The sequence below is a fragment of the Tachysurus vachellii genome, chromosome 15, assembly GCF_030014155.1.
Source record: "Tachysurus vachellii isolate PV-2020 chromosome 15, HZAU_Pvac_v1, whole genome shotgun sequence".
NCBI classification, from domain to species: domain Eukaryota; kingdom Metazoa; phylum Chordata; class Actinopteri; order Siluriformes; family Bagridae; genus Tachysurus; species Tachysurus vachellii.
Genome location: NC_083474.1, coordinates 14555549 through 14569411, shown reverse-complemented (window position 1 = coordinate 14569411; position 13863 = coordinate 14555549). Strand labels below are relative to the sequence as shown.

Genomic DNA, 13863 nt, shown 5'->3' with positions numbered 1-13863 from the left:
ACAACCAAACAAAACTACAAGGTTACAGCCAACAAAGTGTCCTTAAACTTTAGAAAACAACATCTTTGTGATTACATGGTTACTTTGAGTGTACAGGCTAGACAAAACATGAAAAAAGTCAATGCAGTGCACAGGGGAGGCAGATGGAAACAGGCTAGCATTTATAAAAAAAGACATCAGATTACTTACAGTTAACAAATATTTAACAGGAAAAGCAGATTTTCTTTGGATTTTTGTGAATTCACAAGGCTGGGGCTGATGTCTTAAGTCCAGACTGTACATTCATGCATGTCATCAGTGACAGTTGTGATAGGTGATTACAGAGTAAAATAGCTGATACACTACGGTACTGACTAATGAGTGTAATGAATGAGAATGAAATAGAGTATTTATTCCAACATCCTTTTCACCCAAAAATGTCTTTGGAAGACAAAACTAAAACTAGACAGACTAAGCACAGTGTCCAATCCTATTACACATCACACAAAAGGACAGATGTAAGCATGTGTTTTTTGGTTTGAGCTAAGGGTTATGGGTTTATCATGCTTGGTATTTGGAGGAAACATGACATTAAGCCAGTGTGTGCAATATTTTGCTTCAAATCAATCCTACTATGCCTGAAGAGACCGCATGAAATAATGAATTTCTCAACCTTAACGGTTTCTTTGTTGAGTTGCTGGTAGATATCAGATTGTAGCCCCCCCCAAAACTACTATTACAAGCAGCAATTACTGGTTTCCTGCATTCTTTTAAGATACACTGTAAAAATTTCCTTTTTATTTTATACTAATATTTTAAGTTGAACATGACAAGTACTAATGAAGCGCTATTGAAGTACATGACTAAAATGCAAATGATACACTGGGTTTATGAGCGAAATGCATACAATCTGGATTTATAGAAAAGCTGCACATTTCTCTTTTTCTAATGATGCCTTCCCTACACACACACACAGACCAGCAATGTTGAAATGTATTATTCATTATAGAAAATGGTCTTAAACTGCAGGGTGACTTTAAAGCTTTCAAAGGTATCAAACAGTGCACTTATTCATACTGGCATTTATGCATTATGCACTCATATTTACATTCACTTCTAACGGATACCTTAAAGCACATACAGACATAATCCACATCACATGCATCAGTCAAATGAGTTGACATCTGACAGCTCTGTGTCAGATGGCTAGCTAGACTGGGGACAGTTGTTGCTTGGATTATCTCCATGTCTGGATTCAGAAATGTTTGTGTTTTTCTATATCAGGCCATGTAAAAGATAATCTGATGAAGTTCAACAGAGAAACGAGCACTCATGAGCACAGAGATTTTAATTCAGCCTGAATTCTCTGCCAATCCCTTCACCAACAAGAGAGGCTATGCCTTTTTTCAAACCTCAGCAAATATCAGTGCCCTCCTGCTGATCATGTAATGACAGAAATGTTCAGTTGAATGGGCAGTTCGGAGTGCAGGAAGCAGCACAAGTTCATTTCCTCGTGCTGAAAAGCTGCAGTGGCTAGAGCGGCTGGTGTTTTATCAGTAGATTTGAGCTACTTGGCTCAGCCCAATCTGGCTTCTTTCCTAAATCCATATTGTGGACGCACACACGTGGGGACACACACACGCGGGGACACACACGCGGGGACACACACGCGGGGACACACACACGCGGGGACACACACACGCGGGGACACACACACGCGGGGACACACACACGCGGGGACACACACACGCGGGGACACACACACGCGGGGACACACACACGCGGGGACACACACACGCGGGGACACACACCAATACCATTTTGCCATACCAATGTTATGTTCTTGATGAAAGAGGCAAACAAAAAGTTGGTTTTGAAAATCAATTCAGCCCAAGGCCTGGGAGAGGCAGAGAGTTACAAGAGAGCCTGGCCTGCTCTGACAAGCAGAGAACGAAAAGGGAAGAAAGACAGATAATGACACTGACAAAGAAAAAAAAAAGAGGAAACCATAGAAAGCAGAGTCATACCCCTTTTATCCTTCTAACTCCCCTCTGGCATGCCACATTTTCCCTGTTTAATGAGAAGTTAAGGTCTTAATGGTGTGTTACTTGGTACTTTTACTGTTTTTGCGGTTGTCGTATTCTTTATCTTTATTTTTGTGTTAATGTTACTCTTTTGACAGCTCTACAGAAAATTTTATTAGACTTGAATATCAAATTCTCAAGACAATATATTTTTTTACTACCCTAGGATACTACCTAGGATAAGTCCTGCTCAACTTCAGAAAGAGAGAGAGTCCAAATGGCAGAGCAGGCAGTACTACCTGGTTTTACTCCTTTACACCACTGTGGGACTTTTGTGATAAGGACACTAAATATAACTCCACTGGGAGAGAAGTGTGATGACAGCTATTAATCCGTCACACCAGTGCATAGCGCCTTGTAACGAAGAGCAATTGAGACCCCTTCTTTCAGCTATCAGTGGCAAACTCCAGCACTTTATAGCGACCTCACACTTACTACAACCTTCTCCCTTTTTTCATACTATATACTCTTGAAGTCACAGACTACTCAATGCATCTCCATCATACGGTTCAATTTACCAACGGTTCAAGGACAGCTCCGGAGGCTGTAAGAAAAACTGAGCTGCACTCATGAATGCATGTAAAACTTTGTTATGATTTCTTCAATTAATTCAGAGCAATTTGATTCATGTGGTATAAGACCAAACAGTATATCTGGGATTAGTTAAAACAATTATTCTCTTAACTTTTCAAGCAATATTTTCTACACACGTCTGTCATAGTAGTTTCTTAGTGACCTTGGTTTCCATGGCTGCAATCATTATTAAAGAGATTTTGTTTTCATCACCATTGCTGCCTCTACACGCATCCTTGCTTAAAGTTCTTATTAGCTAGCGTTCAATACGTTACGGGAATAGAAGAATCTTGAGAATTTTCTGTTTGGGTTTTCTTTTTTGGTTCTTCTGTCCAAGGGGTTTCTTCTTTACCAAACTGTAAACAAACAGTGTACGATTCCTTATCATACCAAGGAGAAACACTTTGCAAGTAGACAGCAGCTCAAATAACAAACACACTCCCTTTTCCACACACAAACACCCCGTCTCAACAAGTCATTTTCAACAATGCAGGTGCAAGTACACAAATTCACATAAAGTAGTCTCTCTCGCTCTCTCCCTCTATCCATCTCTCACACACACTCACACACACTTGTACACATCAAAAATGAGAACAAAAAGCTACAATTATGAAAGCAGTGCTGCTTCCTCCTTCAGAAACAAGCTCTGAATTCCCAGCTGCCATTTCTCATGCTTGTGGCAGAGATTAATTCTAATTGGCCTGTTAATTGGATAGATATTGCAGGTGTTAATTATCTACATTTACACCATGGGTTGTCAAGTACGAGTAGTACACAAGGGTCACTGGTTACTATATGACTTCCATCACCTGGGTCTAAAATATGATCCTAAAATTTTGTCACTGTTAATCAGAACTCAGACAAATATAAAAAGCCAAGTATTCTATGTAATACAAACGCATGCCCAAAGGCACACAGCACTCTACGACAGATGGCCTCCACACACCGACACTTGTGAGAAAACATATGGTCAAGTAGTGACAGCAAACATACACAAACACCTTACATTCACACAGACACAAGTCACAGTCAACAGAGATGAAACCAACATATATGCAAATGCTGGGCACTTTAACAGGAACGTTTATGCAAATATTTATCCAAACAGCCAATCATGTGGCAGGAGCACAGTGCATAAAATCAATCAGATCAATCCAGAGCTTCAGCTAATGTTCACATCAAACATCAGACTAGGGGAAAAAATGTGATCTCAGTGACTTTGATTATAGCATCTTAACAGATAGGCTGGCATGAGTATTTAAAAAACTGCTGATCTCCTGGGATTTTTGCACACAACAGTCTCAAGAATTTACACGGAATTGTAAGAAAAACAAAAAAACCTTCAGGGATGTACTGTGGGTGGAAACAGAATGCTGTTGCGAAAGGTCAGGGAATGGTCAGACTGGTTCCTGACTCCCTCAGGCAATCTACAGTGACTCAACCACTCTTTGTAACCGTGGTGAGCAGAAAAGCTTAGAATGGACAATATGCCAAACCTTGAGGCAGAAGACCACATTAGGTTCAACTTCTATTAGCCAAGAACAGTAACTGAGGCAAAAGAGGGCATAAGCCTACCCAAAATTTCCAGAAATGGCTGAACATGGACATAAATACACTGGTAAGAAGCATTTTCATTCAGAAGGTAAGTCTTCTCACAAAAATAAAAGATATGAGACATAAAAATCATGGTCTGTCACCTTTCCATTATTACGGATCTTAGAGAGCCAAGAGAGTTTAATTTATTATTCCGTATCAGTTGGTCTTTGTTTTTGCTCCTCATAGAATATCAAGGGAATCAATGTATCACAGAGTAAACCAGACAAGACAAGCAAATCACACACACATCCGCTTTGTCTCACCTGCTTATTGTCTGTCTGATTGTGCTTATTTGATATTCATTTTTATTAAGGAAAAAACTAAGAAATACATATTAGCTATAAGATTTAAACAATTTTAACAGATTTGTAGTGATGTGAAAATGGTTGCTAAATTCCAAACCACATAATACTGCTAGTTACAATAGACTAGAATATCACATCACTGTAGATACGGGCAGGTGAACCATTAAGGCCAGAAAAAAATGAGAAGAATCATTCTTTTTCATGGTAGTTCGAAAACTAATGCGTCATTGTCTCCTGCTTCACAGGTTTATATATTAAAAAAAAAAAAAACTGCATTAAAAACTTTTCTAGTCAATAACAAGTTCTTATGACTGATTACCTTTATCCTATGATGAAACAACTGTATTCTGAGAAGAGTGGTCTGTTCCAGGATGATCCTTCCCCACCCACAATGCATGTTTGTGGGTTACACAGCAGTTTAATGAATATGAAAATATTTCCATTGCAGTCACCAGATCACACAGGGAAGATGTAATAATTACAGATAGCGCTGTCCACCACCACCACCAATCAAAACATTAATTTATCTTTTACAAGAAAATGTAATGATTTACACATATTTCTAGAATTCTGTTTTCACTTTGTTACTATGGGGTAATGAGCGTAGATTAATGAGAAAAAGTTATATTTGAACGATTGTTGTATCAGGCTGCAAAATACCAAAACTGAAAAAAGTGAAGGTGGTCTGAATACTTTCTGAATGCACGGTTTGTGCATATATATAGTGCTATATTTCTTCCCAACAGAGTTTTAGACTCGTGGAATACTTACTCTGTAATATACTCATTGAAAGAGACTTCAAAGAGCTTTTTGTATATCGCCTTTATATCGTAAATATAAATGTGGCACACTGTTCTGATGGCTCGTACCGAAAAGACAATATATGTTTTTACTTTTGATCTTTCAGCCGTCTATACAGAAAATATCTCCCTAAATGTTGTTAATGTACGATGGAAGATTATTATAACAAATATCACACAGTAAAAGAAGTATATACACACACATAGCTGCTCTAACACAAATCCAGAACACCACAGTATTATGTATCAAAGAGAAAGCACATGTAACAATTGCTTTTAAAAAGAAATCAATAGTAATGTCCCATGTGAATAATTGCAGCTACTGAAAAAACAAGGCTGGTTTAGAGAAAATTATGGATTTCAGTGGTCTCTACTGATTGTAGCCATCAAATTCTCTGCAGTGGTTATAGGCCTTAATCTCATAACCTGCATACAGAACAGTGAGAGATTTAAGTGTAAAGTAAAACTGGTGTGGAACTAAACTGCTTATGATTCAATAATGCAACTGCTTGGTCAAACCAAAGTTTTATTCTCTTCCATGTCCTTTTAAACCAGCACCAAGTAAACAAGTTCTTATTCAGTGAGTTCAGCATGAAGTGTGGCTGGTGTTACGCTTCCATTCTTACACACACAGGTAATTCATAGTGGACTGTATTTCTCCTGACTACATCTGAACAAATCCAAGATAACAATCATGGTGTGTTTGATATATTGTGTTTAAGCTTAAATCCAAACAACAGAGAGGGTTTAATACAAGTAAAAAAATGTCTTGGTTAAAAATAAAGAGCTAGCACGCTAACAACATGCAGTGTGTGTGGCTTCTTCAGGATTTATTTTTATTAGCAGGAAAAAAGCACATTTCTTGTTTTTAGAGCTGTTGTATAAAAGAAATATCACTGTTGCACCATGGAGAATATATACAGGATTTCAGGATATACTTACGGCCAATATTCTGTATGAGCACACTACTGCTCAAGCACCTTTGCTTAATGGTATTGCAGCCCAGGTAAAGTATTATAGGTGCTTAATTACAGTGGGCCAGAAACAGTACTTTAACACATCTGCCTGAACTCAGTTAATTCACATGGTCTTCATGAGTTCATTCAGATGTGTTAGAGCAGGGAAAACATCACACTGCGCAGTGCGATGGCCCCCAGGGCTATTGTGCAACACCCCTGCTGTGGAGAGAAAAGAAGCACTCGAAAACTGTGGAGAAAGTGACTTGGATACGAACAGTGAGAATGTAATGACCTGAATGGGGGTTAACGTGGCTTTAGGAGCAGCTGAGCAGCAGCAGTAGCTCACTAATGGGTCTTGACTCCTTAAGGAGTGTTGAGGATTGTGTGAACATGTCTTGACATGCTGTCATTTTTAAGGGGGTAGGTGGAGGGTCGATGACTCTGAGCTTTCACCTACCTTTCAAAAGCACAGGGATTCTTAAAGGCTGCAAGACTTCACATAAGGCTTGTACGCACTTCGTACTAACATCCGTCTCGGGTGATCAGATCACAAGTGAACATCGCTAAATGCAGGTCTGAACAAGGTCAAACACTTTTGTGATCCAACCACTCACACTTAATTTAGGATGCAAGCGGCCACATTGCATTTGCAGTGTGACTGGTAATACGTCCTGATACTTCCCTAACATCAAAAGACTTGTTAGTATCAAGTGTTGACCAGTTTGTTGTTTTCACAGATAAACAAGGTACTTTTTAAATGTCCACTGTCGCTGTTGATACACACTGTAATGCATGCACAGCTTAATTGTCTTATTAGTGGATTTTGAATTTTAAAGTGGCTACGTTATATTGGTTAAACCTTATATTCAGCTGTACATACAGGCCACACAGCTTACTCTCATATAATTTATATTTATTACAGTTCTCAACACTCAAATACTACTGCCTGAATGCAGGCTAGTTGAAGATCATTGACCTGCTCATTCTCAAGATATTGTTTATTTATTCCATTTTACTACATAATGAAGCTTCACTAAGAAGCAATGAATGATATTACTAATTGTTACAATTCATTATGCAATGATAGTCTTGATGCTTTAAAACAGTATTTAGACTGTGAGAAAGGCAAATTCTGAGCTTGGAGGCATACAGGATTTCACTGCTAAAAGAAACCATTAACATTTATATAATATGTTAGAATGGCCATATAAAAGTCATCAAGCACACAAATGGAAAACAGAAAGCATGCAAATAAATCTCTTTTAAATTAGTGACTGCTGAAAGCACAAAAAGTCATTAAGATAACAAATCCTGCACAAAAAGCAGAATGAGGATATGAGTAAAGATTTTATCAACTGATCCAAGTGCTGATAATTTAATTAGGAAAAATAGTTCAATGGCTAAATATAAACAGTCAGATTTTTTCGTTTTTAATTTGGGTTTAGTTTTAAAGTAATGGCTGAATTGGAAACCCTAAGTGGCAAAATGCAATCACAAGTCATCAGTGGAGACATATTGGGGCACACATGGGTTATCCATCACTTATAATGGGATATGATCAAATATTAATTCTAAACAGGGTTATAGTTCAAGAGACCATTCAATGCTAACCCAAAACTAGAGTTAAGTACAGTGCAAGAGGTTAAGAGAGGGCTGAAAATTTCTAACAGCAAGCTAAAGATGAATGAGTCATGCTCGTGGGAGATATTACAAGCAATACACCTGAAAAAACTAAACAAGCCACAGTGTCAATTAAAGATAGGGACTTTTTACTTGTTGCCACAGTAACCATTTCTTACTGCAGATAACTACAAAAATGTTTCCTATTAATTTGCTTTAGAGTGTGAATCATGCAGGAGAATAAGTTTTTTTCTCCATCATTACATGCACTGCATTTATACATTTTGTTTTCCGAAAGACAGAAACTAAAAGTGAAAGGGTAAGAATAGTGTGTGTAGGAGTGCACGAGTGTTTTTCTTGCTCCGTCACTCTAGACACTGGCTTCATCTGTTGCAAAAACTGCCCTGCGGCAGCCAGAGGTTGGAGGTTTTTTTGCTTCGTTGTCCATTTTAAATGGGTAGTCAGATGGGGAATACCATTAGGCCCATCTGCTGTCTCCTTACCACAGCAGAGCAGCTGCCCACAGTCTTACTGAAACCATTACCACCACTCCAAGTCAAATCTTGACCACCCCAGCAGAGGAGAATATTAACAAGACGGAAGCCAATTAGAGAATCTCAACTGTTCAGGAACATTGCAAGTTTAATAACAATGACGCTATCAGTCCCACATGTTTGGATCCCTAGTGTCAAAAGCAGGAAAACTTTCACCGGAATGAAAACCCAGGCAAACAAGGCAGATCTCAAACTCTGCTCTGTTCAAGCTACAGCATTCTGCCACACAACGCTTCCGCTTCATTCTAATCCAGAAAAATATGAAAGCCGTCTGTAACCAACACATTAGGAGTACAGAGACTCAAAGCAGCACTTTCCCGAGCCACTACCAAACAGAAGGACTAGCAAGCTACACCATGTAAAGAGACTTATTATAGAAAGTGCTAGCTTTGCTGATTCGCAATAGTTAAAAGTAGGTCAATGTGCCACTGTTGGGAGAGTTGGTGAAAGATTTTGCCCCATTTGTAGAACATGAGTGAGTAAAAGGAAAAAAGGTGTAATTTTACAGTGTTAATCCAAGGTTTATCCTGCTAAATTCCTTTGCATAGCTTTTGTATGCCTCTCTTAATTCTATCAGCATGTTTTACAAACTCCTGACTGGCACTGCTTCCCACAACCAACAATTTTCCCAGGCCTTGTTTTTAGCCAGGCTTCCCATATTTTCTTTATCACTTCAGACAATCAGAATATTTTATGAGGCAGGGTTTCGGACATCTTAACTAAAATGATCATCTAGAAGAAGGTGGTCAAAAACATTTCATGCACTGATAAAGACACTCAAACAACCCCTCAAAGACCCAGAGCTTTCCATAAGCTAATCCCATTATATATTTTGTGCTCTTAAGAAGAAAGAAATGTAAAGCTGTCCAGCTGTGTAGGCCGACATCTCGCTTTTCTCATCTCTCTTCATTCAATCTGCTTTCACTGGTTTTCACTGTCCAGCCAAAGATGTTATGCTTTCCATAACTAACATTTCTCATAGTCAGCAATCATCGTGGTGGATCTAAAAGGATTACGCCATCTGTTAGCTGGCTGGTTCTGGTGGTGGTAAATGGTTTATGTTCAGAAACTGATATGAAGCATCAGAGAAAGAGGAGGGATAAGAGACATGTTGATTTCTAGATTTTTCCTGAGATACAGAGAAATTCCCTTAAAGCCCTCCTGAGCACAGTGACCTTGGAAGGCTATTTTTATAGTGCCATTCATATGAGGGAGGAGAAAAAGAAGCAAAAGCCTTTGATAAACCTTTACACATACTGTCTTTTTATAAGTATAAACATCAAAAGGAAGTGGAGAGGGAGAGCAGCAGAAAGACTGGTCCAACTTTTCTTTCTGCCATCACTGTTCCAAAGCAATTATGGAAAGAAAAACAAAAACGTGAAAGTTAGAGAAAATGGAGGTGTGCGTTAAAGGATAAGGAGAAGAAATTTAGGACAGAAATCTTGAGTTTTAGCAAAAGCTATAAAAACCCAAAGAGATGTCAGGTTTAATAGATATAAAGTGAAGATTTAGCCCACCTGGTGGGTGCTTGATTGCCTTTTGCTTGTTATATTCTCTGCTCACTTTCAAATGCTTGTCAGAATCCAGTGCAGCATAATTTAACCCCCGCAGAGCACCAACCGACAAAAAAAAAAACCTTAACAATGTTACAGCTGCAAATGTGATTAAAGATATGCCTTAAGGTGGGACAGCAGTGGTGCAGAAAATGTAATCAAGCAGGAACTAAACGCAGCAAAAACTGCTCTTTATACTATTTTGGAACCAAATGTGATTTATGAATTATATGTAGTTAGAAGTGGTCACTTTAGCAAAAGTGGCCTGTTCTTGTTTTTATACTGCTGAATTTATTTGATACAGTTTTAATACAGTTAAACCATGAGATTATCCTCATCCCCTTTATACACTAGCTTCATAAAAACTGCACTTGAAAGGTTCAAGTCATGGTAAGTCAGATAACCACTGATGTACCTCCAGGTTAGGTGTTGATTGATTGTCTTCTTTTTGTATACCATTTTGAAGTAATGGTCATCCATTCACACTCAGTTCTACATGTCCATCCTTCAGGAGAATGCCCTGGTCTCTGCACACATTTCAGCCTAACCTTACATTTAGCCAAAATGAAGAAAAATGAATTCAGCAGTTCTTTCTCCCCCCCCTTTAAAGTATATGGCTACACGATTCTGTAATGAATAATGTTGCTGATAATGTCTATAATTATTATTTGCTAAAAGCATGCACTAGATTCAGTTTTTCCACTTGTTATATGATATGATTTTCTAGCTCTCAGCTTATTCTCTGCAAGATTATTTTCTAAGTTAAACATTGTCTAGGTTCATGTGATAAATATGACATATTCAAAAAACATATTCTAGGTTCACGTGAATGATCTGTGCTGCATCGGACATCATCATCTTTCATGATATAAAATGTGTCAGTGGATCAAATCAGAAAATAGATCAAATTCAATCTGCTTCTGATAACGCATGCCAAGCCGGTACTAGTGTATCCATAACTACGTATTTTTATGCACTGGTCATTTCTATTAATCAGTCATTGGCTCCGGATTGTCTGAGTGTTGACTGTTGAGGTTTTCAATGGGTCAGGGTGAACTGAAACATTAGCTGCCATTTTGAAAGGCTCCAGAAAAAGAGATATCATACAGTCAAGCAGTATGTGACATTGCTGGCTAGAATGTGAAGTGCAAGTTAAACACAGCAAAAAGTCAGTGCAAGCAGTGTGAAGGCAGCAATAAACCCTCTGGCAGAGACGTATTTGCGACGTTAAGCTTTTTTCAAATGTTCGTTTTTTATCTTTATTTATTTATTTATTTATTTAAAGCCCTGTTCATTAAAAAAAAACAAAAAAAAGAAAACACATACTTTTAAACTAGTCTTCATCAGCACTACTAATAAAAGCAACCTTAGGGTAACAAACGATGATCAACATCTTCAACAAACACATGAAGACTGCTTCTCTGAGAGCACTTGAATACGATCGTGAAAATAACCACACCTCCCTCCGTTTGTGTGCTCCTACGTATATATTTATCTATCCGTATATATTGAGTGCAAATTACAGTTATCATGTATAATCTATTCTTCTCATTATGTTTAATCAAGCATTATTAACATCATGTGCAGTTTAATTGGCTGCTTTATGACCAATATCAGAAGCATGCCCATCTTCTAGCACTTACTCCAATTGTCTTTAGTTGCTGTCTCTTCAGTTCTTCCGCCAACTCTCTTCTGCCGCAATTGCCCTCCAGAATTATTAGCACCTTCATAAAAATGAGCAAAAGAAATAAGAGATAAAATGAGCACCACAAGGGATATTTTAAGCTTCAACATAAGAACATTGAATAATTAATATTTTATGATATCTGCCTTGGAGAGAATACCAGCATGGAGTGTCTTCTAAAGTCTAATAAGTTTGGAGACACTTAGAGGGATCAAAACATTTGAAGATCCTTTATAATCTTCTAGTTTCTTCTTCAGTACGAACCCCAGGTTTTCAGCAGGGTTTAAAATCAGAGATCAAGATAGTCACTGCAGAAGTTTGTGTGTTATTTTAAGATTTCTGGTGTTAATTTGGAAATATGTTTGACTCATAATCATGTTGAGATTTTCATAAAGATTTCACCGACTTCACTTTTGCATGCAGGGCATAACAAATACCTGATTACACTATTTGCATACTGGCGCCTCAAACGGCTAGTCTGGTATTCAAATATCGTGAGCAGCTTTGGAGATGGCTAAAGGCTATAAAAGTAATTGTGTTGCAACTTTTTCAACACCAGAATAACGAGATAACTAATGATGTCTGTGCTGACAGTATTTCTCAGCCATATAGAAACAATGACCAAAATAGAGAGAAATAATGAAGGTCTTGAAATCTCTGACAGGCCTAAGGAAGATGCCATGAGAGCTTTGAGAACACAGGAAAGAGAAAAAATATTAGCCAAACGGTTGCTGGCAAACATTATCGGCTGCACAGAGTCACTGAAAGATCAACTCTGCACCATCCTCTGTGAACCCCAGTACTGTAATACTTGCTTATTTTATTGGTCAAGCTGTCAAAATGACCGAAGACACAATCCAATTTTATATCTATTTTTATGTCTCACTTCTATTCTGATTCATAGGACCCTTAATATTCAAGTGACTGAGGGAGACTTCATAATTCCCCCTGAGCTATAAAGAAGGACTGACTGCTGCAGTAATAAGCAATAAGACACTAAAACTGCTTGAAAATGGTTGACAGTGTTAGAGAAAATTTCTGATTTATAAACAAGTTCCTTCTTTTTGCCATTAGCACTGATGAGAATCAGGCTGTACAGGAAAAGAAGCGTTAGCTAAAGACATAGAAAAGAGAAAGATTTTTGACAGCATTTTAAGAAAAATATTGAAATGGAATTTAAGTCAAGTCCCTTAAACAAGCTCGTATATTATTTACCAGTGCAAAAAACAGTAACTAAGTTTGAATAAAAAATATTTACAAGACAAATTTATTATAAATTCCTACTAGGGCAACAAGGTGTATTTTCCATCTCTACCTCTTTTATTTATTTATTTTTTTTATGTATCTCGAGACCGTAGCATATGCATCACGCAGGTCCTGAGGGAGAGAGAGAACAGGAGGAGGCTCTCGGATTACTTGCCTCGATCCTGCTCATTAATCACACAGAGTGAACCTGTGCGTGGGCTCCTGTTCGCCTTTTGCCATCAGGGTGGTTTCTAGCAGTCCATCATTCATAAGGCTGTGGACGCCAAAAAGCAACATGGACTAATTTCAATGCTGCGATTCCAAACCCTGGAAAGTAAATGTACGGTAGGCAGGGGCTGTAATTGAGATAGTTCCCATTCATATAAACATTGCAACTTATCTGATCAAATGGTTATAGCCACAGGCGCTAGCATGGGAAGAAATGAGTGCTCTGATCTAAATAGTTCTGCCCAAGCACAAACAAACGAAGAGTCACTCAGATGAAAACACAAACACACCCCCACATCGAGCAACAACGTCTGGCTGTATTGTGTGGGGACACGAGCATAAAACATACACCACAAAAGAGCTGAACCTGACTGCGGTGACAACGCTACCATTCATCAACCACAGCATGACTGCCTGACAGCACCTCCCACTGAGTGTGTGTGTGTGTATCAGCAAGTTGAAGGAACACTGAACATTTATTCATTTGCATGAAACTGCAAAAAACGACGTGCGAGTCTGGTTTGAATGATAAGGCTTCCTTTCATTCAGACTCGTATACATAAGTGACAAATACAGCAAATAGGAGAACAGATAATAAAGCCAGTCTGACGTTCTAACATACCACATGGGACTACAAATTGGAGAGGGGGGATGATGAAAACAACAGTGCAGATGTTACAATC

The 13863-nt window shown here is 38.3% G+C and overlaps 1 protein-coding gene across 2 annotated transcripts in view; it reads right to left on the bottom strand.

The window, feature by feature from the left end:
* arhgap35a (Rho GTPase activating protein 35a) overlaps positions 1-13863 on the bottom strand; it is a 66535-nt gene that overhangs the window by 35070 nt on the left and 17602 nt on the right. The window contains exon 2 of one of the 2 annotated variants that reach the window (XM_060887604.1): positions 11667-11747. The exons of the other annotated variant lie outside the window; for it this stretch is intronic. The gene's annotated coding sequence lies outside the window, so the exon portion shown is untranslated. The remainder of the gene's footprint in view (positions 1-11666; positions 11748-13863) is intronic. 2 annotated transcript variants of the gene reach the window in all.